Source organism: Canis lupus, chromosome 22 (genome assembly GCF_011100685.1).
Source record: "Canis lupus familiaris isolate Mischka breed German Shepherd chromosome 22, alternate assembly UU_Cfam_GSD_1.0, whole genome shotgun sequence".
Lineage (NCBI taxonomy): Eukaryota > Metazoa > Chordata > Mammalia > Carnivora > Canidae > Canis > Canis lupus.
Genome location: NC_049243.1, coordinates 38,072,991 through 38,100,871, shown reverse-complemented (window position 1 = coordinate 38,100,871; position 27,881 = coordinate 38,072,991).

Here is a 27,881-nt window from a genome sequence, read left to right as displayed (position 1 = left end):
CAAATCTTATACCACATTATTATTTTTCTCTCTACTTGCCACATATAGTTTCTCTTTTCCAGAAAAAGATATACTTTACATAAAATATGCTTTAAGGGTTAATGCATTCTTAAAATCATTCAGTAATCATTTATTAATTATTTACCATATATTATCCACCATTGTAAATTCTAGGAATATGAACATACTTGCACTTTCATAGAGTTTATATTCAGAGACAGAAACTGATTCCAAGTAGAACAAAGATCAGCTAGATTTTTGTTTGTGTTTTCAAAATTGAACTGAATTTGAGATCTCTTGTGGCATCTGAAGTTCCACCATTAGAATAAAAAGAAATGATTTGCTAATAAGTGATCTCTGTGTCATTCTTAATTATACAAAATAGTACACAAAATTATTGTGAGAATTATAGTAAAATTTTCATAATCTTAACCATGGCATGCTTTTATATTGCCCTCACTGAGATTTGATATAGAAGCAGAAAAACAGGTGAAATGATTAAATCGGTTATCCATTAATAAATGGTCTAAATATTGCTTGACAAATTGCCATTACTGACATTGATAACAAGCTGACTTTTTTTGTAGAACTTAAGCATATTAGGGAATAAATTGACTAAATCAATAATTATTTTTTAAAAAACCTTGTAGGTGTCTTAGGTGACAGAAAGAGGGAAAACAATTTGAAATAAGAGCATATAATATGTACCTTTCAAAGTACCTTTCATAGAAACAGGAAATAACAGAGAAAACATTTGTGAAAAAGCGACTTTGAACCTGAACCCATAATGAGCTAGGGTTAGTTGTTAAAATTAAGGATTAATGGAATAATACTCAAGGTAAAGGAAACAAAGGGGAAGTTTGTTTGTTGCTTACCAGAAATTTAAAGCAGCAAGAGTACCCTTGAATTCACAATATGACAATAGATGTCCAAGGAGCAGACAATAGCCAGATAAAGATTTCTAGACTATATTAAGGTTTGTTTTTGTTTTGTTTTCTTTTTAGAATTTATCTTAAGTATAACAGCTGTCAAAGAGTACTGTAAAGCAGAGAATTGATCATTTTGTCTCTTTATCCAAAAAATATGTCATTGACTACTCTGTAAAACTTGATTAAAATTGAGAAAAGTGGACATATGAAAACAAATTGGGTGATTATTACAACAGTATAGGAAAAATATGATGAAAGCTTGAAGTAGTGGCAGTGGGAATAAATAGAAACTTCTAGATAAAAGGAAAGAGTAGGAAGGAGGTGGTACCTAGGTGGCTCAGTTCATGTTCCCAGGGTTCTGGGATTGAGCCCTGTATGGGGCTCCCTGCTCCAAGGGAAGCCTGCTTCTCCTTCTCCCTATGCCTGTCACTCCCCCTGCTTGTGTACTCTCTCTCCCTCTCTGTTAAAAAAATAAATAAATAAATCTCAAAAAAAAAAAAAAAAAAAAAAGGGAAGGAAGGAGTCAGGAGATGTAAGAGTGGCATATGGGGCTCTGGTTATATGCCACCATTGTCCCAGATAGGAAACTCTTAATAAGGATTTGAATAGATAAAAAACAAGTTCATCTTGACTGAATCTGAGTTGACTTCAAGATACCAAAAGAAGATCTGAAGTGTTTGCCTATATGGATTAAAAAAACAAACAAATAAACAAAAAAAAATCCCACAAATGGAACTAGCATTGATACTATCAATAGAAGGATTATAGATGGAATTTGAAAACATGGGAATGGTTAGGATTACCTAGATGAAGAGACACTAATGCTGAATCTAGAGACACAGAAAATTGTCAAGACTGGTTTAAGGAAGGTGGTAATGAAAAAAAAAAGTTAAAAAATGCAGCAATAGGAGATTAGTATGGTGACATGGAATTCAAAGAAAGAAATCCACGAACTTAAATGGATAGTCATAGTACTATCAGCTCTAGGCCACTCAGGCTCTCATCTCCTTGGCCAAACCTACTTTCCCTACTGGAGTGGGCCATGTAAGTCAGTCCTTACTATCTGAATGTGATTGCGGTTGTCACCACACTAGGGTTTGTAGAACATTAATTTCTTGTGTCCTTTGCTTCAGCAACACAGGAATTTCTCAGAGTGAAGTAAACAAAAACACACTTGGGCAGCCCGGTGGCTCAGCAGTTTAGCATCACCTCAGCCCAGGGTATTATCCTGGAGACCTGGGATCGAGTCCCATGTCGGGCTTCCTGCACGAAGCCTGCTTCTTCTCCCTCTGCCTGTATCTCTGCCTCTCTCTCTGTGTGTTTCTCATGAATAGATAAATAAAATCTTAAAAAAAAAAAAAACACTAGCTCCAGATATGAGTTATTTAGAAGAAAGGTGTCAGTAAAGAAGGCAATGATCAATATTTTGGTGATGTAAGGATGACAGTTAGGATAACTGAAATTATAAGTACAACTGAATAGAATAAAGATGCAATTAAAGACAGTCTTTCAGAACATCAATGACTTCAGAGAAAATATAAACAAACTTGGGAACATTTTTGTTTGTTTCTCAGTGGATAGCCATTAGGTGAAATTACTTGAAGTGTCATGAAAATGAAATTACATAAAAAGTTCATGCCCTTATGTATCAATTCAAAACATAACATGTTTTGGCCTCCTTGAATGATATGAAGACATGTTCTATTTGTACCTTTTTATGCAAATGTATGTCATGATGGGTCATGATTATATGAAGTTTATCATATACTTAAAGAGGGAAACAAAGAAATAAAATTATCAGAGACTATCTTCCAAACTCAACTAAGAGTTGGTTGCCAGATTGATATTATTAATTCTTATATGGCACACAGTGGTACGCTCATTAAAACATTAGAAAAATGTTCACTTAATAGAGTTTTGTGGAAGAGAATGAAGTGTCCAAATCTGAAGATTGTACCACTATCCCATGAGATGGAACTGTCTAAATCGCTCACATACATATTTTGTGTGAAACAAGTAATAGGTACATGGAAAGCATCTTAACCACATTATGCAACCACAATTTCTATAGCCAAACACTGTCATTATCAAAGATAATGAGAAAATAAGGAGGAAAGTAATAGGCAGGGGACCTTGGTATTTGTATAATATGATACTACATACATAAAATGTGAACAACATATACAGTGGCACACTTTTAACAATTTCAAAACCACAAGTTTTGAAATACTACCATTTCTGTCAACTGATATTGTTAACTGTATGACTTATAAAGCTTGAGGTGTTTTTCAGCAAAAGAGAGCAGATAAAAGTGTCAAAATCCTTCTGAAAATTAGATTTCAATTCCAAGATTATCAAGGATTTTAAATTTCATAAAAATGAAGAATGATATTTGATAAAACTATAAATTTATCTTATGTTTATTTAAACTTCATCTGTGTTTTTTCACATGGCCATTTTGACATAAAGTGACATAAGGTGATCGTTTCTTTTTTTAAAAAGATTTATTTATTTATTTACTCATGAGAGACACAGGCAGAGGGAGAAGCACTCTCCACGCAGGGAGCCTGATGCGGGACTCGATCCTGAGACCCCAGGATCACGCTCCAGGCTAAAGGCAGATGCTCAACCGCTGAGCCGCCCAGGAGTCCCAAGGTGATTGTTTCTAATAAAAAATAAATATTCTAGGGAAAAAAAAAAAACTAGTATTCTTTACTTAATATTCTAAGCAGAGTGTCATATCCTGGTGCATTTCATATTAACCTGATATCTCCAAAAATTCTCTTAGGGCTAGGGTTCTTTTACATCATGAAAGAAAAAAAATTATATATAAATATATGTATATACATTATATATATGTGTATATATTACTGTTTTGCATAGCTGCCTAGAGGACTTTGTAACTTCAATTTCTAGGTGGAGAATTGTTTTCCCTTTTCCTAATTTTGGTCCTCCAGATTACAGTCCCCCCTATCTACACATTTTCAAAGATATCCTCACATGCATCGCTTATATCCAGTAATTACCAATGATAATCAAGTGTCCTTTTACTGCTAGATTCCCTATCATTTTTTTCTACTAACATCATTAAATTCTCCTTTTCCCTTATCTAGTTTAAACAGTTTCACTTTACAGATTATAAGTAGTATTTGTAAATCTGCATATTATTTTCAAGAAACTGCCATTAATTTAAAAAATGCATTTAATTGTAAAACTGATTAGTAGATGGCTGTGTATCAATTGAATTAATAGCTTTCAATATGTTTAGGACTACCTGGTGGGATGTTGGATTGTTTTAGAATGTAATTTCTGACTCCTTGCTAATATGGACATATATTGCTTAAAATCTGATCAATAGTTATTTCTTATATTCCATTTTTGTGTCTCTTGAATAGACCTGTATTTTAAAATAAGTAATTCTTATAATTTTCTAAAGAAACTATAATATACAACATCAAAAAAAATTAATTGCAGTGTCATAATTCAAATTTCTACAAATATACTTAAATATTTGACAGGAGTTTCTTATATCCAATCTGTAGACCGTTATGATGGTGAGGCATTCTTATAGTGGTAAGTGATATGGACCCTCAGAATTGCATACTGTCTCATATATCTTTGCTAACTTCCACTGTGTATGTATGGTTAATTTGTTCTCTCCTGAAAATGTGTGCCTACAGATGAAATCTGTGGCCCATGAAATCCTTTTACCTTAGTCAGAACCTAGGGATTTTCCCAGGTCAACATTCACCGATGCTGTCAATGGTAGCAAAGTTTCACCATAAGCCGATGGCTCAATTTCTAGCCCTTAACTATTAGGTCAGTATGTTTCATTCTGGTTAACTGCTTGGGAAGCCTGTCAGTAAAAACAGATTATTAATCTTTGCCTAGGGTCTATGGAAACTTCTCCCACACCACACATTTGCCAACAGAGAGGAGCAGGAACTCAGAAACTCTTTAAACATCATATAACCTCCTTTTCTTATATCTGCCCCTATTTGATAAAGGAATCCAAGCTGATCTGATCTCTGTGATTTTCAAATACAGAACAGAGCACATGTCTTGTCTGCATTTGACTTGCTTCCAAAAATCTGTAAACTTTTGTACAAAAGGGTTCTGTACAAAAGGTAAAGCCAGGACATGTATCTCACTAGCTGCTTCCTTTAACCTTTCACTTTTTCTTCTCCCTTTTCACTATGAACCTCCTTTAAAAAAAAAAGTGGCTTCTTTTACTTCCCCTTCCTGAACTCAAGCTCATCCTCCATCTTTTTTCTTTAGGAGTTAATATATACTCCCCTATCTTTCCTATGCCTCAAATAGTGAAATAATTGCTAGGAAAAGTAAAAGATTTGGGAGCAAATGGAAAACAAAATAAAACCTAGCTTTGTTTTTAAATTATAGAAATCATCAATCAATCAATCAATCAATCATAAATATTATCTCCATTACACGACACTCCCTTTCCTCTGGAAACATAATCTTCTAGAGTAATGACCAAGGCCTACATAATCTAGTATAAAACAAGCACTTCAAAAAATTGATGAAGTAGTTGGGACAAATTAAAAATAAGACAAATATACAACCATACAGTGATTATGTTGTTTTTATATTTTTCAAAGAATAATTTTCAAATATTATTCACTGTAGTTTATTTATTTATTTGTTCATCAGAAATCACTATTATTTCCTCACTGGCTATACATATTTTATTTTTAAATAAAAGCTTGTTTATTTTTTCAGGCTGGATAAATATTTCACAGAAACATTTGGCATTGTTTAGCAACTTTAGCAACTTATAACCCTAAAAAAGTTAACAACAAAATAAGTCACTCAAGGTAATGTAATTTAATAATCATCTGACAAGAAATAAATTAGCTTTGTGGATAGACATAAGAGCACAAAAAAGCATGCTTTTCTTTTTTCTGATTGAAATTTCATTCCATGCCAAAAAATTACTACATTATAATTTGTGGGGGTGTTTATCTAAGAGAAGCATAAGATATACTTGAAAGATACCTCTGCTCTTTTTAAATAATTTGATAGTAGATTATGCAATTAAAATTTAAGCTTCACAAGTGAATCTTCCATGCATCACATTAAAATTGATATTTTGACAATATAAAGGCTTATCCCCATTTTATAGTCAGTTAATAAAAATTTGAGAACTTGCCAAGGCCAAGATTTTGGCTTTTTCAAGGAGATAAATGTCTTAATAAAACTCCCTTTCATCTTTATCTTAGTTTAGAATGCATCCCTGGTACTTCATCTGAATGCAGACTTTTGCATAACAGTAATAACTGTCTATAAAGTCTAATTTCTTATATCCCTACACTACACTAGTTGCTGTAACCAGTGATAATTAAGCAATGACTGACTTTAAAACCATATAATTTGAAATTGAATATTAAAGAAATGGACAAAAGAGTGAGTTAAATATCAATTCTTTAAAATTACTGTGCTAAAAAAATAAAAATAAATAAAATCACTGTGCTAATAATGTCTCCATTTTACGAATTAGCTGTAATGATCAATTTAAATGTACAAATAGATTACTGGCTAGAATGATGTAGACATATATATAGCTTTTAAATTCAACCATGTTTTAAAATACTAAATTATTTTGTGTGCTTTCATGGCTAACAGCATGGGCACAGAATGTTGCAGGAATATTTTTTTACAGGATGCCTGGGTGGCTCAGTGGTTAAGCATCTGCCTTCAGCCCAGGGAGTGATCCTGGAGTCCTGGGATCGAGTCCCACATCTGGGCTCTCTGCATGGGGCCTGCTTCTCACTCTGCCTGTGTCTCTGCCTTTATCTCTCTCTGTGTCGCTCATGAATAAATAAATAAAATCTTAAAAAAAAGAAATACTTTTTTACTACCCTCAATTAGTTAAATGATTACACACACACACACTGGAATATTACTCAGTCATAAAAAAAAACAACAACAATGAAATCTTGCCCTTTGCAAGCAAGTGTATGCAACTAGAAAGTATTATGCTAAGTGAAACAAGTCAGTCAGAGAAAGACAAATACCATATGATTTCAGTAATATGTGGAATTCAAGAAACAAACCAAATGAACCAAGAAACAGATTCAACTATAGAGAAAAGAACTGGTGGTTACCAGAGAGGAGGTGGTGGGAGGATAGGTAAAACAGGTAATGGGGATTGAGGTGTATACTTGCTGTGATGAGCACCAAAGAAATGTTGAATCACTACATTGTGCACCTGAAATTAATATTACACCATATGTTGACTAAATGAAATTTAAATAAAACTTTAAAATAAGATATAATTCTGGTTTCACTTGCCTATAAAAAAATACCTCATTTTTTAAAGATTTTATTTATTTATTCATGAGAGACACAGAGAGAGAGGCAGAGACACAGGCAGAGGGAGAAGCAGCAGGCTCCATGCAGGGAGCCTGATGTGGGACTCGATTCCCAGTCTCCTGGATCACACCTTGGGCTGAGGATGGCGTTAAACCACTGAGCCACCTGGGCTGCCCCAAAATACCTCATTTATTTTACTTCTCTATTTGTACATTTAAAAAAAAAATTACACTATGTACAAATTGTAAAATTGCTGTTAAATATTATTGTTAAAATATCATTTACTATTGCTCTGTACTTTCTTGCTAGGAGTAAAGAAAATTTGTTCCATGTTGCTCCAAAACTAATTGACAAAAAAAAAATGCCTTTAATATCTGATGATGTTTAATAAAGTGGATTTTTCAACTAGACTATAAATTTAGGTTACTCTCAGGCTACTGTTTCCCCTCTTCTAATATTGAAATTGTGAATAAATTATATTTTAGTATCCTATCAAGTTTTAACTGTCAGATTTCACATTTCTAATATATACTCAAACTTCTGCTTAGAGCTGAAATACCTCTTTCCCTAGTTAAATGCTGCCCTCTAAAGATGATCTCAAATCATTTTCAACTGGAAATCAATTTTTTTAAATGTTGTTGTCTTCTTCATGTAACAGGTTATTTTCTAATTTGAACATAGGCTTATATATAGAATTACATATTTTTGAATAAAAATCAGTCTCTACTGGTTTAAAAATGTATTTCTAATAAATAGTTTAGTTATTAGCATAATACAGTATTTTATTTCACTTAATAGAATATCTTTCTTGAGGAATGATTAGAATGAATTGAGTGAATCATTAATAGTATGATTTAAAAGAATTAACAGTTTATTATATATGCTAGATATGATATATGTAAATATTTTTAAATATACATTTTGTGATGTTAGCTTTGAAAAATCCAATAAATATAGAAAAATAGACATAGAATGGCTAAAATTAACAAGCCAGGAAACAACTATTGTTGGCGAGGATGCAGAGAAATGTGAACCCTCTTAAACTGTTGGTGAGAATGAAGCTGATGCAGCCAGTCTGGAAACCAGTATGGAGGTTTCTCAAAAAGTTAAAAACAGAACTAAAAAAAAAAAAAAAAAAACAAAAGCAAAAAAACAAACAAACCAAAAAAAGAACACAGAACTACCCTATGACCCAACAATTGCACTACTGGGTACTTACCCCAAAGATATAAATGTAGTGATCCAAAAGGGTACCTGCACCCTAATGTTTATAGCAGCAATGTCCACAATAGTCAAACTAAAGAAAGAACCCAAATATCTATCAACAGACGAATAGAAAAAAAAAAAGATGTAATATATATATATATACACACACACACATACTATATACACTATATTTATACTATATAGAGAGAATTATGAAACTTCTTTTGGCATTATAGTGAATATAAAGTGGCATATATTCATTGTTTAAGAAATCTATTAGACAGTTTTAATTGGGAGATATGTTATCAAGTAAAAACTACAGGAGTTAATTTCACAAAGGATTTTGTTTAGGGACACTGTGAATTATTTAAAGAAAAAGAACTCTATTTTACACTTTTTAAAATGCTGACTTATGGGGTGCCTGGGTGGTGCAGTTGGTTGATCATCTGACTCTTGATTTTGGTTCAGATCATGATCTCAGGATTGAGAGATCCACTGAGCTCTAAACTGAGCATGGATCCTCCTTAGGATTCTCTCTCCCTCTCTCTCTTTCTCTCCGCCTGCTCTCTCTCTCTCATAAATAAATAAATAGTTTAAAAATGCCAATTTATGGAATAATACCCTTAATTGAAACATGCGATAGCATGCTGCTTTGATCAATTATAATTCATACTCTTTAAGGTCTGAGTTTAATTTTTAGTAGACATTTTCAAATAAGATGGCATTTTTTGTACTTTAATACTCAGTTTCAAGAAAATTAATTGGATTTTTCAACTTTTGAATATTATGAAAAAAACTTCTATATTTTTAACTGATGAGTAATTTCCACTATTCAAGGTACTACTCACAAAATGTATAAAAAGCTAGGGACTTACGAGACTGATTTGTTTGTTTGTTTTTATAAGTTCTTGTAGATTGTGTAGCTTTTTTTAAAGATCTTATTTATTTATTCATGAGAGACACACACAGAGAGAGAAATATTCTATACAAACTTATATAGTTAAACTCTTAAAACAACTCAATTTCATTATACCTCTGTGTGTGTATTTCTGACAAAGGTAGAAATAGTATAAGTAGTTTAGTGGGCTTGGACTTTATGATAACATTTAATAATAAAAGTTAACTAAAAATATATTCTGAGATCAAACAAAATGTGAGGAAAAAAATCAATGTATCAATCTGTTATACAATTTTGCTTTCATTTAAATATTTTGATTATCATGAAATAAGTTAATAAAGTTCCTTCATCTCTGCCTCTCTTTCTCTTTTTTCATTCTGTCCTCTAGTTTGTATAACAAACACTACTATTGAAAAAATAAATCATATCCATAAAACCTAGTGTAACTTTATGATTATTCAGTGTCCATGTACAGCTATGAATTGATAAAATAAATGCATAATAATCTATTGGTTTCAAAATCTTCCAACAAATGTTTTGAAATATATAACATGTATTTGCTCAATAGTTTAGAATTTATAGCACACCAAGTATACGTTACTCATTTTGTTTTCCCAATAGTATGTGTGCTAGATACTATTGTCATCTCCATATTTTAAGTGCAAGAACAAATATATAAAATGTCTAAGTGATTTGTTAACACTTATTAGCAGTAAAAATAAAGAAATCAATTAAACAATAACAAAAATCCACTTACTTTCTTCAACTTTCCACAGAGGAAATGGTAATTATTTTTCTCATATATTAAAATGCATAGATTTTTATGAATTTTTTTTATTTTTTGATTTTTATGAATTTTATAAAAATTAGCAATTCAAAAATTATTCAGTTTGCATATAAGCTGGACACATTAAGTGTACTTCAGGTATTCCTGTATGAAAAAGCCCAATTCTTCTCTCACTTGGAATTCTTAGCCAAGAGACATTTTATTAGAAAAGTAAAGTATAAGGTTATTCTCCTCACTCTATGAAGAAGATTAAATAGCTACTGTATGAAAGCATTAGGGATGAGATTACTTTAAGATCCAAAAAAGAACCTCAGACAGCTCATAATAGATTGGTTCTAAACCTAACTATGCAGGAAGCTAAAAACAAACTCAAGATTGATTTAGTTGTAGAACTAGCTGCAAGATAAGAACAAGACAATAATACTAATTTTTCTAAAGGTTGGCAAGAGGTTATAAGTGTTTTGTACATTACTGAATACTGATCAATTTTTATTTGTTTATAAAAAGAGAGTTCAGAAAGCAAATAGTAATAAAATTGTTTGGATTACTGAAATAATTTTATAGATAATACATCCTTGTGCATGGCTTCAAAATTTAAATTTCTTTGAATACATCAAACTTAATAAGATAATTTGATGTTATAGATTTTATTTTTTAAAAGATTATATTTATTTATTTATTCGTGAGAGACACAGAGAGAGAGAGAGAATGAGAGAGAGGCAGGGACACAGGCAGAGGGAGAAGCAGGCTCCATGCAGGGACCCTGATGTGGGACTCGATCCTAGGTCTCCAGGATCAGGCCCTGGGCTGAAGGTGGCATTAAACTGCTGAGCCACCTGGGCTGCCCATATGTTTTAATTATAATAATCAATAGCTAGTCTTTCAGAAGGAAATACACACTGCCTTCAATGAAAACCTGACAATATTATTACAAAAAAGCCATAACCATTATCTTAAAGACATTTATTCTGCATGAATTTCTTTAAATATATTTCTTCAAATGACGTATATTTCTACTAAGAGTCTAGGATATGTTAAATACAAAGTAGTGTCAAAAAACAGAAGGCAAAATATGTTTTGTTTTCCTCATAGAGAAAATACTTGTAAAACACATACTTGATAAGAAGCCCTATACATCAATAATAGTAAGATTAACAACAGAATAAAAAAATAAAGGCATCTCGGTTGCTCAATTAAGCATCTGCCTTTGGCTCAATTCAGGATTCTGGGGTCCTGGGATCAAGACCCTGCTGAGCAGAGAGCATGCTTCTTCCTCTCCCTCTGCCATGGTCCCACCCACCCCTTGCTTATGCCCACTCACTCTCTCATGCTCTCTCTTTCAAATAGATAATAAAATCCTTAAAAATAAATACATAAATAAGTGGACAAAACATTTTACTGATGAAGATATGTAAATAGTTAATGGGAACATGAAAAGATACTCAAAATCATTAGTTAATGGGGAAATGAAAGTCAAAAACTACAATAAGATCATTTTCTACCTATTAGAATGCCTATAATTAAAATACTGGTTAGGATATAAGAAGATGGGAACCATCATACACTGGTGATGAGAATTTAAAATGGTGTAGCCTCTTTGCAAAATAGTTTTGTGAAGAATCAAGCATATAAATACCATAAAACCCAGAAATTCCAATTCTATGTATAAATTTCAGAGGAATTTAAACACATGTGCACATAGTTGTGTACATGGATGTTTATAAAAGCATTATTCATAGTAGCCAAAAAATGGAAACAACCTAAAGTTTCATTAATTGGTAACTGGATATACAAACTGCAGTATATATATACAATAGAATATTATTTAGCAATAAAACAGCATGAGCTACAGATGGATAGTACCTCATGGAAGAACTTCAAAAACATCACATGGAATGAAAAGGTTAGGTATATGAGTCCTATGATATAATACCATATTATATGAACTGTCCAGAAAAGTCAAACTTACAGACAGAAATTAGATCAATAGTTTCCTGAGGCTGGGCTGGAAATTGAGTGTGATTCTACATAGATATGAGAAATCTTATTCTCATATCTATGCAATGAAAATCTTTCTTATGCGATGAAAATGTTCTAAAACTGATTTGTGGTCATGGTTTCACTGTTCAGCAAAGTTACTGAAATCATCAACGTGAACATTTAATGTGAGTGAATATTATTATATGCAAATGCACCTCAAAAATTGTCTTGTGAAAAAGAAAAAAGGCAATGGTGTCCAGTTTAAAGATATAGAAATGCCTCGTACAATACAGTAGCCATTAGACTTATACGGCTGTTTAAGTTTAAACTAATTTAAATACAATGAAATTAAAAATTAGGTTTTTTGGTTGTACTATCAGATATCAAGTGCTCAACTGCCATAAGTGGGTAGCAACTATACTAGAGACAGCAAATGTAAGATATTTCCATAACTAAAGAAATACCTTGTGGCGATTGCTGTTAAAAAATCAACAAGATAATGGTGAGTTAGTGAGAAGTGCTGATGCAAGACACAGTCTGAAGATAGAATATGTGAATTATTGTTTATAGGCATAAGACCAAAGGAGATTCAAGCAAGACTCAAGGTTTTGGCTGAAGGTAAAAACACCACAGAATTGCTATGAACATGATTTTAATGGCACTGATAAACTGACATGAAAATAAAGAATCACTGAATCCCAAATTGAAATGAAATAAAATTAAGAAAATGTCATATAATTCAATCTGAAAGCTAGTTTTTAAATAGAGGGTGTCTGTGACATCTCAAGACCACAAACTTCTGCTATAATAGGTGAATGGTACTGGTGTAGGAATGAGGTAGAAGCAGATGCAGCTAGGCAGAAAATAATAAGGGAAAGGCCCCAGAGACAGGCTCCTACGCCATCCCAAGAAAACAGATAAGACAGTAAAAACAGAAAAAATAAACCTGGCTCCCTAGTTCCAAAATGTTAGGGGATATCCCCCTTTAACAGTTATTAAGTAATCACAGAAACTCACCAGACTACAAAGAAATATGTCATTAAGGTGTTATCAATAGTTCCTTTTCAAACGAAGACAGCACAAGAATCTCAAGGCCATGATCGGTTCACAGAAATCCCAGATGTAGAGAAATATTACGGAAGAGATATTAACCAGAGAGAAAGGAACACCTTGTTTGGGCTCATGATATTTACAAAAACATTTTGTTTGTTATTATGATAGTTACAAGTTGACCTTGTTTGTTCTAAAGATCCACCCTGATAATAACAAGATATTTACCAAGTTCCCTGGTCAGTTTCCTATAAAAGATAGACCATAAAAGCCCTCAGTGGCAACCCTTTCCGGACTCCTCTCCCTTTTGAGAGTGTTTTCTGTACCTCTGCTTACTAAACTTCTATCACTTTGCTCATTCTTTGTTGTCTGCAAGATTCATTCTTCGAGTCTGTGAAACAAGAACCAAGCTCTCCTTTATCAGTATAAGGGAAAAAAGAGTAAACGCAGTCTTCCCAAGTGGGTAATCCAATAAAATACCAGAGCAAAAGCCTGGCTTTCAACTCTATAATCTGTCAATGTAAAAACAAATGGTTAAAACCAACCAACAAGGGCAGCCACCGGTGGTGCAGCGGCTTAGCACCGCCTGCAGCCTGGGGTGTGATTTTGGAGACCTAGGGTCGAATCCCATGTTGGGCTCCCTGCATGGAGCCTGTTTATTCTTCTGCCTGTGACTCTGCCTCTCTCTCTCTCTCTCTCTCTCTCTCTGAATAAATAAACAAATAAAATCTCAAAAAAAAAAAAAAAGCAAACTAGCAAACAAACAGATAAAAACCTCTGAATAAAATAATGGCAAAAGTTTTTGTATTGCCTTTAGTGCTGAGGGGGTGGGGCAGAAACATAAATTAAAAGCAACAAACAAACATTCCTTCTAACAACTGATGAACACAAAATCAGGCTTCACACATTTTTCAGGTTTTCAGAGTGGATGTGAGATTCCAAAACATACAAGTAGAATATTTAATTTTATTTGGTTTTGTGTTGGTAGCACTCCCACCTTTTCCTTGTAAAAGCAAACACACTTCCCACCTATAGAAACTAAGATTTTACTCAGCCTTCAATAAATTACTCCAGGAAAATTTTCATAAAGTTAAGTTCTAAAACCCCCAAGAAATCAAGGCCACAGGAGTAAAAATTAGGAAAAATAAAGGTGGGACATACAGGAAGACCATTGGTACTTTTAGATATTGGAGTTATCAGCAGAAAACACAAAATGACAATGTTTTATACATTTAAGAAGAAACAAGAAGCTAAAATATATAAATTAGGAATCAAAGACTATAGGAGAACATAAAACTTACAGAAATAAAATATGCAATAACTAATTAAAATTAACTGAAGATTTTGCACATCAGAAGATATAATTAGTTAGCTAAAGTTAAAACTGTAGAAATTATGCAGAATACATGACAAAAAGAAAATGAGATTTAAAATATAAGTTTAAAGGTCAGTGATGAAAAGAAAATCCAGTAAATTACAATTAAAATAAACAACACACATTTATACACACACATACACAGGCATACTGGTGCATACACAGACCCGGACACATTCCAGTTTAATTCAGAACCCCAAAGAAAGAGAAAATAGAGATTATCTTCAGATCAGTGGCAATTACACATATAGCTGAGTTATCAAAAGCAACAAGGGAAGACAGAACATAAGTGTTGTCACAATAAAGCTGCTGATAAGTAACTGAATACCTAATAAAAAACAAAATAAAACTCAGTCAATTTTGATGGAGAAATGGACTCACTTTCAAACAAAAATAGAGAACTGACCACTAAAAGTAAAGTACTCTATAGGAACTTTGAACTAAATGAAATTCTCAAGAATATGCTTCAGACAGAAAGAAAATTATTTCAGATGGAATGCTTAGGAGGTAAAAAAGAATTGAGAGCACTTGTATTGGTAAGAATGTTGGAGACATTAAGCAGAGTCATTGTTTCAAATAATATAGTAATAAAGTATATCTGTTAAAAAATACCAGAGTAGACCTACAATGGTTTTCAAAAATAGTATGTTTATTTAGGTGAGGGTGATAGTAACCAAATATTCTAAGATCTTTGTGTTTCAGAGCAATCAGCAGTACAAATTCACATTACTATAGATACCACAGTACCAATTCATGCACGTTTTAGGCAGAGCGCTATTTGTCCACCAAAATATATTTTTTCATGGGATGCCTGAGTGGCTCAGTGGTTGAGTGTCTGCCTTCTGTTCAGGGCATGATCCCAGGGCCCTGGGATTGAGTTCCACATCAGGCTCCCTACAGGGAGCCTGCTTCTCCCCCTGCCTATGTCTCTGCCTCTCTCTGTGTCACTCATGAATAAATAAATAAAATCATAAAAATATATTTTTTTATTTCAATAGGAATACAAAAAAAATTACTTGTCAATCTGAAATATCAAATAAATTATGATTTTCAGTCTTCCTTGCAATTAGGAACAACTATGATTGCAATTAGGTACAACTCAAATCACATTATATCACTAGGTTAATGGAAACTGTCTCGACATACTCTCTCCCTCTTTTCCTTCCAGAAAAAATGAGTATGTGTCTGTGAAACATGCCTGACCATGCACATAAAGAATTAACTTGGGTTGGCAGAGCAACAAGAAGGAAGGTATCAGAATTTTAGAATAATCTTGTGAAACATAGCTCCAACCTACCTAAGCTGCCCTCATTCCACTAAACCAAAACAAAAAGCTCTATTTTAAAAAGCCAAATCAAAACAAACACACAACAGTCACTTATATTCAAAATTCAGTATGTTATAGAAGTTTAGCTAATATTCTCTACAACACAATGGTAAAACTGCTAAGGTTGCCATTAAAATAGTAGAAATAAGACTTAATATCTAAAAGTAGAAATAAGAAATATAAAAAGATAACTCTTGATAAAAGAAGACAAATATATAACCACACAATGAAACAGTAGAAATCATCTTAATTAATCCATAAATATAGTAAATACATGAGAATAAACTTCCCAAGTAAGAGGTAAAGATTGTGAGACACACTTAAGATTAAAACACAAACACACATTCACATACACACATGATGTTTACAGGAAACTAATATCTAATAAAAGGCATAAGAAATTGATATATATCAATAAGGATCAAACCAAAGCATTGTGGCTGCTCCAATAATATCAGATAAAAATGTTAAGGCAGAAATGGATAAAGTAAAGAAAGTGATTCTATAACAATTGAATTGTTCAATAAGTTAGGAATATGGAAAAATCTACCCTGATATTAATGTAATTATATGTTTCAAAATATAAAGTACACAATTGTACAATATAAACAGAATTAGAAATATATGCCAGCATAGTGAAGGTTTTAATATATCTTTTTCAGAAATCAGTAAAACAGGCCAAATTTTGAAAAGTACAATAAACAGTGTTGATCTAATAGATCTATATCATGTATCATAACATGTACACACATAAACATTAGAAGAGAATATACATTTTAAGTACATATAGAAATCTATAAAAATTATGCATATTTTACACTATACAAACTCAGTACAAAAAAAAGTGATGAATATTGTACTGTTTACATTAACCATAGTACAAGGAAGAGTTACCTCAGTAAGTAAATAATAATTAGAAAAAATACATTCAAAAACTTACAAGCACTTCTGAACTTCTAAACTTTTTCATCAAAGAAACAATCATAATGAACATTAAAATGACCTAAAATAGGGCAGCCCCGGTGGCTCAGCGGTTTAGCGCCGCCTTCAGCCCAGGGCCTGATCCTGGAGACCTGGGATCCAGTCCCACTTCAGGCTCCCCGCATGGAGCCTGCTTCTCCCTCTGCCTGTGTCTCTGCCTCTCTCTCTCTCTCTCTCTCTCTCTCTCTCTCTGTGTCTCATGAATAAATAAATAAAATCTTAAAAAAATATAAAAATAAATAAAAATAAAATGACCTAAAATAGAATCATAAAAATACTACACTTCATCTCCCCTTCTTCATCTGAGATGCAGCGCAAGGGTTACTTAGAGGGATTGTATACCTTTAAATCTTTACATTAGAAAATGTAAAGGCTTAGAAGTCACTCATAATCTAAGGTGTCAGAAATCAATGAGTGATACAAGGATTTGCATGCATGTAATTCTTTGGAAGATCACCCCAGTAAACCAAAATGAGAAAACTAGGAGTGAAACCAGGTATCAGATATGAGCTCACCCAAAAACAAAAATAAAAACAGAACAAAACCCCAAAACAACAACAACAACAACAACAACAACAACAAACGAAACACCCCACACTTTTAAAGGGGCTACCAGGATGGGCAATCACTCCTATCTAGAAGCCTTAAAAGCAATTATGAAAATGTACCTCAGAATTACACCCTTCTGAAAAGGAAAGGCTGGGGCTATCCTTCACTGATGCACGTTCTTCATGCTCTCGTCTGCTGACTTAAGAGGTGACTCTAGTTGCATTGCTTTTATTATAATTCTGGGCCCTGCTAGCTCATGAACTTCTGTGGATTTGGAGAAAATCCTGAAGCAGGAAAGCTTAAAGATAAAGTACTTGCTTAGACACTATCAGAATGCTTGGATATTTCCTGCTACAGTTATATCTATCTATATTCAGAGGTAAATAGATAAGACATGATGTCTCATTTTCCCCAAGGCTGAAACCAGGGACATATTAACAGCTGTGGGAGACTGCAAATGCAGCCTTCAGTGCTTGACCACATTGAAAAATAGGCAGAACAAGAAGAAATGCATCTGAGGAAAAAATTACCTCAGAACTTGCAGAAAAAGGAATTCATGCATTATTCCTTTTCCTCCAGTGTAATGTCATTAATGTAGTGGATCAGTGTTTTATCTTGTGGGATCATGATGAATTCAGACTCCCAGGATATTTTGTGATACAGCATGAGAGGAGAAATACATCTAAAGAATACCATAAATTTATATGTTTTCCTTCCCATATAATAAGAACCTGCAAGCAGAGACTGTGTTTAACATGAAATAAAAAAAATGGTATCTATAACAAAAGCAACAATTGAAGTCACATATGAATAGGCTTATGATTATCACCATTGTCCTAGACTCAACCATCTAGGACACCAGTCCATAAAAAAATATGAAAATCCAATAGCAGTACACATATTTACAACTCTTTTATGTTCCAAACACTCATGCAGATTAATTTTGGTTTGTTATTTGATTAAAAAGAGAGGTAGAAATCTTCTAAATATTGCCTTATTACCATCCATGCTAATTCCTACAACTCAACTTCAAGGAAATAATCTGAGGATCCTTAAAGGTTCTGCATTTATCCAATGTACACGTACGAACTGAAAAACTAGCCACGATTTCTGCGGGGGCTTACTGACTTTATTAGAGCAAAATTCTTTTGAAACCTAAATGATCTTAAGCCCCCACATTGTGAATGGTTAGTCCCAAATCACTACCCAATTACCCTCAGAATTTGGTTATTTCTCCTTCCTCACTTAAGGGTAAATTGACATCTCTTATTAACAAATGCTAGAAGGAAACTGCATAGTAAATAAATATAAAGCTACTGAAGAATCTTCTCTCAAGAGTACTTGAATCTCCTTTCTTTTAAGGGTCATTTACACATATTTGGATGTTGAAACACACATGTAATTTTTTAATCCAGAAAAATGCCTTAGTCTACTGAAAATTTACTTGTCAATGTTTAAAAAAATGTAGAATTGTCAGAGATTAAATTAAAAAAAAAACTAAGAAAACATTATAGCTATCTTTCCTAACAATTTGATATAAATGTGTACAATTACAAGAGCCATTGAAAAGAAATGTCATAGAGTATAGATAATGCTCTTACACTGAATTTGAATGACCATGTCTAATAGCTCTAATCTGTGTCTTTATGAGATATACATCACGAAGTGTAAAGGGATCTGATTCCTGACAATTCACTGGGGTGATGCCTGTGAACCAACATGTTTCTAAAGTACTCGTATTGAGCTTCTCATATAATAAGTCTATTTATAAAACTGATAAAATTTTTAACTAGTTAAACTTATAAAATATTTAATTCCTTTAGAAAATTTATCTGCTAAGTCATACTATTTCAATTTGGCAATTATGCCAGTAAATATCAGCTATTAATCTCTGTTTAGCTATTGCAGATTAGAGAGGATAAACCACCTCATAATTTTGACAATGGTATTCTAGAAAACTTTTTCTTCTTTTAAGTAGCTACTGAATCAAAAGAATCACTAGTGGCATAAATTGAACACTTTATTTTCATCCTTATAAGCATCACAAGCAATTAATTTTCTCTTCATACTCTAAAGTTACCTTCAAGGATAACAGAATTAACAACCATGAAAATATTCATAGACAGCTGTACTCCATGAAAAAACAAATGAATTAGTACAAAGGGCTATTAAAACTTTAGTGGTCCCATTTTCAATTTCCCATTTGATTGTTGTAGGTTGAATATCAGTATCTGTTATAGAAAGTGTATTTAAAATTAATAAATATTTCAAGAATAAGTAAAATCAATTATATAAGCTTTTCATGATACTGCTGTTACTAAAATTGTAACGAACACAGGAAGACAATGTCATCACCCCCGAGAAGGCTTTCTTTGACTTTACAAATTGAAAGTGATAGTTTTTTGGTTTTTTGCATAGCCTTCTTATAATTTAAACAACTCTCTATGCTTTATATTATAATGCCATGCATACATTAGGAACTTTCTCTCCACAACCATTAACCCCCTCTCCTCATGTAAGGTAAGTTTCTAAAAGGTAAGGAACAATCATAGTCATTGTTCCTTCCCAGGTGCTAGTAAAGTGCAGTTATTTAATAACGGAGAAGTTCAGTATAGGTAGATATTAAATTAAAGTGAAGAAGAACACAGAGAAGAGGTATGAGAGAAGAAAGGAAGGAAATAATCAATACATATATCACTCCTACCCAATGTGTTTCTTTCCACACCACCATCATTGTAATATGCTTAAGTGAGGAATACAAGTCACATGATCAAGACCATCATCAATGTGGCAAAGTAGGTTGTTACCTTGCAGAAGGGAATAAAAAGTGAATGACAATAACCCAATCTACTACAAGCACTAATGTTATCCCTACATACACACAGAAATGATATATTTTGGATTCAACACCTTTAAACATTCACCACAAATACAATGGCACATGTATTCAGACACTACACCACACACACACACTCACACGCATCTTTTGTTCTACTGTTAGTCTAAGAGATGGCATTACCTAGATATTTTATAGAAATTACTAAGTAGATTTCATGATTTGGAAAAAAAGAAAAGAAATTATATACAAGTCTTTATTCATCACATAGTACAAACAACAGAGCCTCAGATCTGATGACTATCATTTCCTAATGTCATTGGTAAAGCATTGTAACCACTGCCCTGACTTGCTCACTTATAAAATGAATATTTTTACATGTGAAATTGTGCCATATATAGATTCTTCTCCGTTTTTCATCTCCTACTATTCTTATCTTCCTCCAATCTGTTTGAAAATGGTATCACCAGATGCTGATAGTCTTTGCTAGCCTGATGCTCTGGGAATATTTCAGGGGAACAATCTGAGTTTTTATTTATAAACAAGTACCCAAATACATGAAAGCTTATTGAGGGATCATTTAGGGTAATACCTAAGGCAATCATTTTATAAGTAGATAAAAGAAAATGAGATTACATATTCCTCTAGTACTATACTTTTAGATGCAATTATTAAATTAATTTAGCTTCCAAACAAAATATATAAAGTATACTCAAGCATTGAAGAAAATTTTCATAATTTATAAAAATGTAATGAGATCTATTATTAAAGGGAATTAGACATTTTAAGCCATATTCTTGTGTTATTAATTTAGGCAATACCAATCATTTCAGTTCTTTGAAAACTATGCTTTTTATATATTAGAAAATATATTTTTCTATATATTTACCAATTTATTGAGTGTTATTAATTTAGCAAATTTAAAAGCTGTTTCACTGTGAGGGGGAATATTTGATTCATGGTTTTCCCACATTTTTAGTTTCAAGCAGGAGTAAGAGAAGTATAAATTCTAAATTTCGCTTCAAATATGTCTTTTTTAATTTAAATGAAGTTTTTATTTTTTGAATAATAAAAATACTTAAATATTTGGTTATTAATTTTTAACAATTATTTATTGTCTATTCTGTTATAGTTTAACTTCAACATTGCAGCAATTAAAAAAAAGTAAAAAGAAACATGTACCTTGTCTCCACTGCCACAAGCTTGCCAGTGGGGGAGACCCTGCAACCAACAGCCAACAGCCATGGCCCTTCAGCTGCCTGTGCCCTGATCCAGCCCTGTCTCTGCACCACAAGGCCCACCTGCAGCCAGGCACTTTAGCTATGCACCTGCTCACCCTCAGCCTAATTCCAGACACCAGCCTCCACTATCCAGAAACGATGGCAAGACCCAGCATCCACAATAACATAACACTGACAGCCAGGGCCCCCATGCTGCCAATAAGCCTGCAATTGGCCTTGGTGTCTGCCAAGACAGTAACTAGATTGGGAGGCTGGCTGTAGTTGAGCCCAATGGTGTAGCCCAGAGACAAGACAGAAGGCTGAACAGGGGCCCCTAGGCAGCTGCAGAGGCACTACTTGTCAGCATGCACTCTTGCAAGTACAGGATCTCTCTATAGGCACACAGATGTCAGTGGAGGCTGATGACAACAGGCCAGCAGTGTACAAGTACATAACTGAAGGGCCTTACCCCAAATGTGTATATGGCTGTGGAAATTTACAGGTACTAGACTAGCATCTTGTACTCATACAGCCACTGAGGCCTGAGCTCAGTGGATCTCAGTCTTGGCAAGGGCAGAGAGACTCAAGTGGCTGAAATCTGCTAATGCAAATATTTCTGGGGCAAATACTGATTAAATCTGCAGGGTGGGTGTCTATGATAGTGTGCTGTCCCTTGGTTTCTTCAGTAGCAATAGCTGCTGGGGTCCTTTGCAGAGCAGGTCACTGGGAATCACAGCAGCTCCTGTTTGGCGGCTCTGTTCTTTGTACCTGTTCTTCCTTAGCTTCTCTATATCTTTCTATCTTTGCTGATCTCTGGGTGGGGTGAAACACAGCACAGCACTGAGCTGTGCCAGCTTTGGGGATAGGACACTGAAAGAAATATGAAGCTGTTCTTCTTTTCTCTGGGGGGCAGTTTTTCTCAGGGTTTTTATTGTTTTACTGTGTTGTTGAAGTCTCTTAAGTGGACTCCTTAGCTCTCTCAGAGATGTTTGTGTTCTTGGATAGCAGTTTAATTGTTGATGTCCATGGGCTTGGATTTTAGGGCCTCCTATTTTACCATCTTGGTGACACAATCCCTCAACTTGACTCTGACTTTTTAAAAATCACCTTGACATGAAATGTATTTAATGATCACAGACCTAACAGGTCTCTTGTCATGCATACTAATTGAAGAAAAAAAATAAAACCCAAATTTCATCAGTTTTCATATTGATTTTCATTGTTTTACAAATCTGTTAAAGATATGGCTCTTTAATATATTATCATTTATGCTTCTTGAAATTTTACAAGTAGAAATAATCTCCCCAGGCATTGCACCTCAATATTTATGTTATTTGGCAACAACTGTTAAAATCATAACCTTTTCTTTTTCTAGATGTTCTAGAAAGTCAAAGATATTACCAAGTTTGTTTAGTTTCAGTAATTTATCTATGGCAAGCAAAATGTTCCCAAGTACTCCATTTATAAAGTTCATTTTAAAAGGTCCCAATACTGCTGATACTTATATAACTTCTCTTTGTTTTGTTCTTGCAAAATCCAGAAGGCACTAGGGAATGACTGCAATGGATCACAAACATGAATATTTTAGTACTTTAAAGGCTCCTCCTCAGCATATTGCAGAATATAAAACAAAGTGCTATTTAAACCAAGTTAAGGAAAAAAATACCACTTATAAGATTTTCCAAAATGAAGCCAACAAGGAGCAAATGCTTTTTTAAATCAAGAGTTATTATGATAATATAATGGTATGAAGAATGATTACTAAAGTGGATCTAACATTTTTCATAAACAGAAAAATGAGAATTTTTTTACCATTTTGATAATTCTAGAAAAGGGAAAATCTTGAGCCCACTGAAGGGTTGGGGGAAGAGCAGACTGTATATTTTCAGTCACCTTTGTACATCAACATGTCCATTCCTGTTACGTTTGTTAATAGTTCTAATTTGAAAAAAAAAAAAAGCTCTAATTTGACACCTGACTGGTATTTAAAACATTTAATTATTGTTTCCTTAATTTAAATATTCAACTAAAAACATAAAAATAAATGATAATGAGACTAAAAACAAAATATTTGAGAACCCTGTAGCTCACTTATTTTTTCCTGTCTCTCTTTGTTGGGAGATCAAGTAGAAAATAGATTACATTGAAGTCATAGAAAATTCCATGATAATTTAAAATGAGATGCGTAAAAAATTCATGATCCTTTAAAAAGAACTCCTAAACAGAATAGTAAAACATTTGAGAAAGCCATTCTAAAGAGCATATACTTAAGATAAACCTAATAATGGTACTTGAGAATGGGGAAAAAGCAGCCCAAGTTAAAATACCTTAAATTGTAGAATAAGGGTCACATAAGGAGAAATGTGCAGATGGCAATGATAATTCAATACTGAAAAACTACTAAAACAACATGGAATTTCCTTTTTTGAAGATGTTTAGACTAGGTTATTTTCATTATAAAATAAAGGAGTGTGTGGCTGTATATAAACATTATCTCTTAGACATAGTGCTGCAAAGTATCTTTAGTGATAACTGGATGGAAGTTCTTGTAATAAATTAATTGCTTATCAATAAAAAACCAAAAATGTGTGTGTGTGAGAAAAAGAGAGACTTCTGTTTCTATTGTATTGTAGATAGTTGCAATAGAATGTTGCCTTCACACTAACAACACAACAAGCCAGATCTGCTAAAATATCTTAGCTTCCCTGAAGTCATCAGACAACTAATATGTAAAGAAACATAAAGTGATCTGCCTTTCATAAGAGAGTAGAGACCTATGGTTCTTCTCATTACTGGCAGTGTCGACAGGAGGAAAATCCACCATGGATGGAGGTAACAGGTAGATGACAGAAAAGCTGAGAGAAACCCATCTTACACAGTCCATCAAAATAATGTCTCCAGGCACAGAAAGCATAAGTCAAGACTAAAGAGAGAAAAAGGATTACCCATTGAACAAAAAGCTGACAGTAGGTAGGATATAGAGCACACAGAGAATTATAGTGTGGAAAGTAGAAGCTCAGCTGTAAAGCATAAAAAAAATCTGCCGAATCTTATCTTTTCTCAGATATCAAGTCCCAAAGATGGGAAAATTTTGATCTTATTCTCAAAAATATTTGAACCTAGTGGTAAAATAAATCAAGTTAAACATTAAAAAATGCCCAGATCCTATTCAAGACTGAATCAATCTGATTAGATTGATTCAGCTCCCCACTTAAGTAATCTGGCTCAAGGAAGAACATGTCATCAAAAAATAAGAATAAGAATAACCATATTACACTAGAATCACAATATACATAAGTAAATAAGAAAATTCGATACAAGGTCATAAGAAAAACTGTCAGTAGAAGCACACACAAAGATTTCCCTGAAATTTGGGGCCCCTTGGTGGCTCAGTGGTTGAGCATCTGCCTTTGACTCAGATCGTGATCCCAGAGTTCTAGGATCAAGTCCCATATCAAGCTCCTTGCTGGGAGCCTGCTTCTTTCTATACCTATGTCTCTGACTCTCTCTCTGTATCTATCATGAATAAATAAAATCTTAAAAAAAGATTTCCCTGAAATTATTAAAATGACATTAAAGTAAATAAAAATCCTAAAACACATACTGAAAATTGTGGACAATATGCACTAAGATATATGAAAATTCAACAGAGATAAAGAAACCAGTGAAAAGAAATAATGTGGAATGGGATATTAAATTAAAAATATAATATTGTAAATAAGTCACTGATAATTTTTAAAAGAACGTCTTGAACAGTTCAAGGGAGTACTTGAAGTCAACTAAAATTTATATCTATACTGAAAAACAATGAGGAAAAAAGACTAAGAACCAAAAAGTTTCAGATTTATAGCACAACATGATATGGTCTAGCACATATGTAGTTTGGTTGCTAAAATGGAGAGAAGAGAGAAAGTGGGGCAGAAGAAATAAAAGCATAACAAATGAGAGTCTTCAAAAATTAATTAGACATCCATTACAAATTTAAGGTTAGGAAACCCAAGCAGGATAATTAACAATACATTGCCCTGGAGATGGTTAATTTTATGTGTCACCTTAACTAGATGAGGGAATTTTTGGATGGCTGGTAAAACATTATTTCTAAGAATGTCTGTGAGAGTGTTTCCAGAAGAGATTAGCATCCGAATCAGTAAACTGAATAAAGGAGATTTTCCTCACCACTGTAGGTGGGCCTCATCCATTCCTTTGAGGGTCTGAAGAAAAGACAGGGGGCATAGGACGAGTGAATTTGCTTCTGACTTAGGGCATCTATCTTCTGCCTTCGGACATTGGTGCTCCTGGTTCTTGTTCTTCCAGGTTTAGACTTGTACCTTACACCACTAGCTCTTCTTGTTCACAGTCCTTCAACTTTGGACTGGAGCTATACCACTGGCTTTCCTGAGTTTCCAGCTTACAGATGACAGATTTTAGGACTTCTCAGTCTCTGTAATCATATGTGTAAATCACTAATAATAAATATCTTACTATAGAGGTGCCTGGCTGGCTCAGTTGATTGAGCCTCTGACTCTTGGTTTAACTTTAGATCATGATCTCATTGGTTGTGAGATTGAGCCCTGCCTCAGCCTCTGCATTCAGAAAGGAGTCTGCTTAAGGATTCTCTCCTCCTATACATTCCCCAACTAGCATGTGCTCATGGGTGCGTGCATGTGCTTGCTCTCTCTTTACTAAATAAATAAATCTTTTTAAAAAATCTTCCTATATATATGTATCTCATTCTGTTTCTCTGGAAGTCTGACTAATGTACCCTAAATAAGTATATACCCAGGTGTACACATATGCCAAAACTCATCAAACTGAACAATTTAGATCTTTGCACTTTATTTTATGTAAATTATACAACTAATTTTTAATAAGGAAGTGAGAAAGAATGAATGGTAGAATAATATCTAAACTCATTAACATTATATATTCCCCTTAGCATGGTATAATTTAATTCCTGAAAGATAATCAAGTTTCCAGGGCAATAAACTAACAAAATTTAAATTACATTGAAGAAAAAGAAATTTAGAAAAAAAAATGGATAACAATGAAAATCAGTGAGAGGTGGAATATTATGATGGGACTAATTGACAGTCATGAGTCAAAATCAGGCAGATTATCATCTGTAAACACATCCTCTAAAGCTCAGGAAACAAAAGAAAAATGTGAATTGGAGAAAGGCAGCAACCTATTCATATTTCTGTTCTTTTCCAGATGTCTCATGCTAATATATTTAGATATCTGCCTGGTTGACACTTTGGCAAATTAGTAAATATTTTGTTTTCCTGGCTACTGATATAATTCTATCTTCAGAATGAGCAAACATGTATCAGTTCAGGGCATCTGGTTTTCTTAGACTTTAAGATCTGAAGGGCCTATACGTAAAGCAGTTACAGCATTGTAAGACTCATCTTATTTTTTCAAACAATAGTTTCAAATAATATAATTTGTGTTCTTTCACAATAATCAAAAAGCTGATATGTGTTATTGGACAGGTTGCAACACAATACCCATGTACTGCACAATTTTAAGTAGAGTTGATTATTTTTTTGCTAATCTACCAAGTGGATGCTTTTCTTGTATTTTTAATGGAGACTTGAAAAAGTAATTATCTCCATTGTACAATGAAATCTGAGAAAAGAGCTTCATTTTTTTGATGATCGTTTTATCCCATAGCCTGGTGACAAATGACAAATAGTTGCCAAATAATAGATGACTTGGACAAAAACTGTTTGGAAATACCTTTTTAGGGACGCCTAGGTGGCTCAGTGGTTGAGTGTCTGCCTTCGGCTCAGGGTGTGATCCCGGGATCCTGAATCAAGTTCCACATCAGGCTCCTTGCATGGAGCCTGATTCTCCCTCTGCCTATGTCTCTGCCTCTCTCTTTATCTGTGTCTCTCATGAATAAATAAATGAGATCTTTTTTTTTTTAAAGATATTTAAAAAAAAAAAAAACTTTTTACAGTGTCCTTCATCATAGCCAGAGTATTTAGATTATTTGGATTGTAGATAAATAGAGCTTATTTGAATCATAGTAACTCTTTCAACTATGTTTCTTTTTTTTTTAATTTTTTAAAAAAATTATTTATGATAGTCAGAGAGAGAGAGAGAGAGAGAGAGAGAGGCAGAGACACAGGCAGAGGGAGAAGCAGGCTCCATGCACCGGGAGCCTGACGTGGGATTCAATCCCGGGTCTCCAGGATGGCGCCCTGGGCCAAAGGCAGGCGCCAAACCGCTGCACCACCCAGGGATCCCTCAACTATGTTTCAAATTAGATCATAAAATTCTAGATTTATTGACATTTTCAATAGATAGCCTGTACTCTAGAAATACATATCAAATATCAGACCTGTGTGTTTTCCAATATAAGGCTGTATTTGTTCTTCTGTGACATATCTCTCTTTAGAAAATAT